This window comes from Gorilla gorilla, chromosome 6 (assembly GCF_029281585.2).
Source record: "Gorilla gorilla gorilla isolate KB3781 chromosome 6, NHGRI_mGorGor1-v2.1_pri, whole genome shotgun sequence".
NCBI lineage: Eukaryota > Metazoa > Chordata > Mammalia > Primates > Hominidae > Gorilla > Gorilla gorilla.
This window is the reverse complement of record NC_073230.2, coordinates 158,381,076-158,386,271: the sequence shown is the minus strand read 5'-3', so window position 1 is coordinate 158,386,271 and position 5,196 is coordinate 158,381,076. Positions and strand designations below refer to the sequence as shown.

Genomic DNA, 5,196 nt, shown 5'->3' with positions numbered 1-5,196 from the left:
CCGGACATGCATCCAGATTTTTCCTCACTGGCTTCTTATCATTCGGATTTCAGCTCCAATCATCGTTTCCTGACCATCCCTGTTGTCTTCCATCAGAATACCATGCTTTATTTTCCTGTAGTGTTTTCAATATCTGTGATGTTTTCATTCATGCATTAGTTTGCTTGTCTGTCACACTGCACGTCTGGGAATATAGCTCCATGGGGCCAGGGCTGTGTTTCTTGGCCTCGTTCACTGCTGAGTCCTCAGTGCCTAGACTAGACCCTGGAACGTAGTGTATTTGTTAAATGACTGAATGAGTCACTTAGTCCCCCTGAATCTGTTTCTTCAGCTATAAAATGGGGGCAGTCTTAACTATTTCCTAGGATATAACAATTGTACCTGCCTCAGACAGCTATGAGGATTCTGTAGGATAGTGTATATGAGCCTCCAACATAAACACTCAGCACACATGAGCCATTATTTCTATCTCAGATTCACCCGTCCTCACATGGAGAGGGCAGGACTGGGAATGAGGTGGTAACTCTTTCAGATCCCAGTGATCAGCTCTCTGTTCTACCAGTTATCCAACCTTTACTAGAAAAGATGGAAAAAATATAGTATTGTGGAAACAGCCCTGGACTTGGACAGAGAGGTCTTGAAATTGAGTTCCTTGGAAATTTTCTGAGGCTGTGTCCTCATGTGCAAAATGGAATTAATTATTCCTATAGAAGCATAAATGAGGCCAGGCATGGTGGCTCACACCTGTAATCCTGGCACTTTGGGAGACTGAGGCAGGAGGACTGCTTGAACCCAGGAGTTCAAGACCAGCATGGTCAACAGAGCGAGACCCTGTCTCCAACAACAACAACAACAAATCCAGATGATGTGGTGGTGCAGCAGGCCTGTAGTCCCAGCTACTTGAGAGGCTGAGATGGGAGGGTCGCTTGAGCCTAGGAGTTTGAGGTTACAGTGAGCCATGATCACGCCACTGCATTCCTGAGCAACGGGGCAAGACCTTGGTTCTTTAAAAAAAAAAAAAAAAAAAAAAAAAAAAGCACTTGAATGAGTACGTTATGTGTAAATTATAATGCACTTATTTCCCAAATTAGCATTCCTTGGAGTCTTTTTTGTCTTATTTAGGCAATTACGTACTAATTATGTTAAAAGGAAATGATATTGCTTGTAATTACTAGAAGAGATATGCTTAAATTTGTAATATTTATGGGTTTTTCTGATTTTCAAAGTGATACATTTTATTGCAGAAAACGTGAAGAATATAGAGGAATATAAAGAAAAACGTTCTGAAATCACCCATAACCCCCATATTCATGCTTTAGTCTTCACATGTGTGCCCTGGAGCAAACAGTGCACGTGAAGGGCATCCTCACCGAACTGAGATGCCCTTAGGTGGGTGATCCAGGAAGCTGACAGGTAGGTGGCTTCCTAGAAGCCACGGAGAGGACCTGCGCCAGTTCCACGCACTGATGCTTGTTTGACTGAGTCCTGGGAGTGGCTGGATGGGAGGGAGGGCACAAGAAGGGGCTATGGCCCTAAATAGGGCATTTAACTATAGATTAAGAGCTTCCAATTTGAATTGAGGTGCTTCTGGGGGCCCTTAAACTTAAAAAATAATTTCTTAGTGGTTTAGGAAAATAAAACAATTACTGAAAATACCAAAAAGTATAAAGAAGAAATAGTCACTAACAATCTCACCATGGAGCTAGGAGATATTAGGATCTCAAAATATTTCTTTTTACCTTTTTGTTTGGTTGATTCTACTTATTTTTACCTTTGAGATAATACCCACTCTCATTTAACATCGTGATTCCCAACCATGGCTGCACACTGGAATCTCCTGACAGCACAAACTATCAGTGTCTGGGTATCACTCTAGATATTCTGATTCAACTGATCTGCCCCCTCCTACCTGCATTAGTACTTTTAAAACCTCCCTAGGTGATTCTAAGGTAGTCAGAATCGAGAACCACTGACTTAAGATGTAATTCACATTTTCTTGTGAATTATATCAAACATTTTAAATAGCTAGTTTTCTATCATGTAGATATGCCATAGTTTCTTAACCACCTCTCTAATATTAGGCATTTCTGTTTCTATTTGTTTAATTATTATTATTATTATTATTTTGAGACGGGGTCTTCCTCTGTGGCCCAGGCTAGAGTGCAATGGTGCAATCTTGGCTCACTGCAACCTCTGCCTCCTGGGTTCAAGCTATTCTCCCACCTCAGCCTCCTGAGTAGCTGGGATCACAGGCACGCACCACCACAGGCCGGCTAATGTTTGTATTTTTAGTAGAGACGGGGGGTTCACCATATTGGTCAGGCTGGTGTCCAACTCCCGACCTCAGGTGATCTAGCTGCCTCGGCCTGCCAAAGTGCTGGGATTACAGGCATGAGCCACTGCGCCCTGCCATCTATTTGCTTAAATATTTTAAATAACACTTAAGAGCACTTAAATATCTTTGAGCCAACGTTTGTTCATATTTCACGCTTTTTCTGGGCTGGGTTCATAGAAACAGAATTACTACTAGGTCAAAGGGAATTGTTTTAACTTATCTCTTATTTTATACTGCCTTTTCTCTCAAGAGAGATTATACCAAGTCCAGGCATGGTGGCTCAGGCCTGTAATCCCAGGACTTTGGGAGGCCAAAACAGGTGGATTGCTTGAGGTCAGGAGTTGGAGACCAGTCTGGCCAACATGGTGAAACCCTTTCTCCACTAAAATACAAAAATTCGCCGGGCATGGTGGCGGGCACCTGTAATCCCAGCTACTTTGGGAGGCTGAGGCTGAGGATCTCAGCTCACTGCAACCCAGGTGGTGGAGGTTGCAATAAGCCAAGACCGCGACACTGCGCTCTAGCCTGGGCGATAGAGCAAGACTCCATCTCAAAAAATAAAAATAAAAATAAAAAATTGTACCAGTTTACAGGCCTAAAATAGTATGGACTTACCATGCCCTTGCCAGTATAAGGATTGCTACTTTAATTTTTGTCCATTTCAATACAGGAAAAATGTTAAATGGTGTTGTTTTCATTTGCATGTCTTTGGTTTTACTAAGATTTATTTTGACTTACTGAGATAACACTTTTACTTTTCTATCAACTACTATTATACTATTTCCTTTTGTGAATTGTCTTTTGATGGCCTTTGCTATTACATGTGGGCTCTTTACTTATTAAGGATATTAATTTGTAATATTTTGACTGTCATACATGACGGAAATATTTTCCCAACTTGGTATTAACCTTTTGATTTTGTTTACATACCTGAACCTTTAATGCTTATGTAGCCGAATCTATTGGTATTTTCTGTTGGGATTTGTTCCATTGTGTATTAGAAAGTCCTTCAGAAATCAGTTAGATGCAATTTATACTGTCTTATGCTTTTATTTGTTTGATATTTTATTTGTAATAATTTAATCCACTTGGACTTTATTTTGGTATATAATATGAAGTTCAGTTGCCACTTTATTTTTCCCAAATGGCCAACTAAGTCTCCCAGTAGAATATATGGAAATGACACTTCCTTTCCCCTATGAATTTGTGATGTGTAAAACACGGTGGCTGAGTGTATGGACTCTGTTGCCAGACCACTTGAGTCTGCATTTCCACTTACCAACCATTTGACGTTGGACAGCTTTTTCAACGTTTCTGTGCCTCAGCTTTCTCATCTGTAAAATTGGGACACCAGTCATAGCGCCTGCCTTACGGAGTCGCTGTGAACACAACTGCTCTGTAAAAGTGAGTGACGCTCTTTCATTCAGTTCGTGCGTGGACTATGGTGTGCTCCCAGGTCTGCGTTCCAGGTGTTCTGTCGCTGCACCGAGTCCATTCTTGCGTCCTGGCAGATGCTGATGTGTAGTGGGGCAGGCTCTCTCCTGCTGCTGTCACTTTTTGGTTTTCTTGGCCTCCATCTCCTATTTTGCTTTAGGAAATAAATGGCCTACCTTTTCTTCACTGCTCCAGGCCCTCCATTTTCATCGCAGATAAGCAGTTAGTTGAAAAAGACAATGCTTGCATCAGATAAAGGCCTAAGAGGGTCTTCGTGGTTTGCGGGGAGGAGAATTGGTGTGGGGAAGGGCCATGAGTGATCTCAGAGGATCTTGGGAAGAGGACAGAGGTGGAGAATAAAGATGAGGAGAGCAAAAAGGGAAAGAGCCCAAAAGGGACTGATAAAGAAAAGGTTCGAGGTGACGGCGGCCGAAGGAGTAAACGCCGTGAGCCGGGGCTGTCACCCCGGGGTTTCTTCCCAAACTCGGGGAAGAAAGTGCTTTGGAGTGTGACGGTAAGAGCGCAAAGGTCCGAACTGGCCGCCGGAGAAAAGCGCCGCCCAAAGCGCGGACCCTGCAGTGCCGTACGCGGCTTGCGTGCGGCTGACTACGAAGACGTGAGTGACGCTTTTCTCCTGCGTGATGGGGGTATAGCTCAGCGGTAGAGCATTTGACTGCAGATCAAGAGGTCCCTGGTTCAAATCCGGGTGCCCCCTGAACAGTGGTTTTTAGAGGTTTCTTGGCTCTAGCAAGACCTGCATACAGAGCCCACTGATTTCCAAAGACCTTGCCGTGTAAATCCGCGTTCCCCTTGCGAAATGACTTTTAGAGGTTCCCAGGCTCTAGCAAGACCTGCATACATAGCACACCGAGAGCAAAAGACCCTGCAGCCCCACTGGAACTGAAATATAGGACCGTCTTTACCCTCACACTCCCAGAGAGGGCTGGTTTCCCATCACACATTTCTTCTGACCAAAGTGGGGGTGTTAGCCAGGTTCTCTTGGAGAGGCAGGATCTCCAGCGGCTGCTCCTGGAAAGGTGTAGCAAAGCCCCGCGGGTTTCCGGGCTTCAGCAGTACCTCGCATCTCACACACCTGCGCCCCTGGAGCCACAGTCAGGTTCCCAGCCACATATATTGTTCAAGTAAGGATGATTTGGAGAGGAGTATAATTCTGAGTATGATTTGTTTTAGTAGGTAGACCAAATATTGAATAGCGATTCTATTCAATAGCTATTTTCAAAAACACTCGCAGAAAGTGCTCAACAGCTATTTTCAAAAACACTTGCAGAAAGCGCATACATACTACCATAACTAAATATTTTATTATACTAAATCAGCTGTTACAAAAAAAATTTAGTTTATTTGCATATATATCACCTAAAAAAACACCTCACACTTTATCTGAATTGGTAGACTATCCCAGCCTT

At 43.3% G+C, this 5,196-nt stretch overlaps 1 non-coding gene across 1 annotated transcript; it reads left to right on the top strand.

Annotated features, from left to right (window-relative positions):
- The first annotated feature begins 4,412 nt into the window (after positions 1–4,412).
- Positions 4,413–4,484, top strand: TRNAC-GCA (transfer RNA cysteine (anticodon GCA)). The gene has a single exon. It is a non-coding gene; the product is annotated as a tRNA-Cys (tRNA).
- The last annotated feature ends 712 nt before the right edge of the window (positions 4,485–5,196 follow it).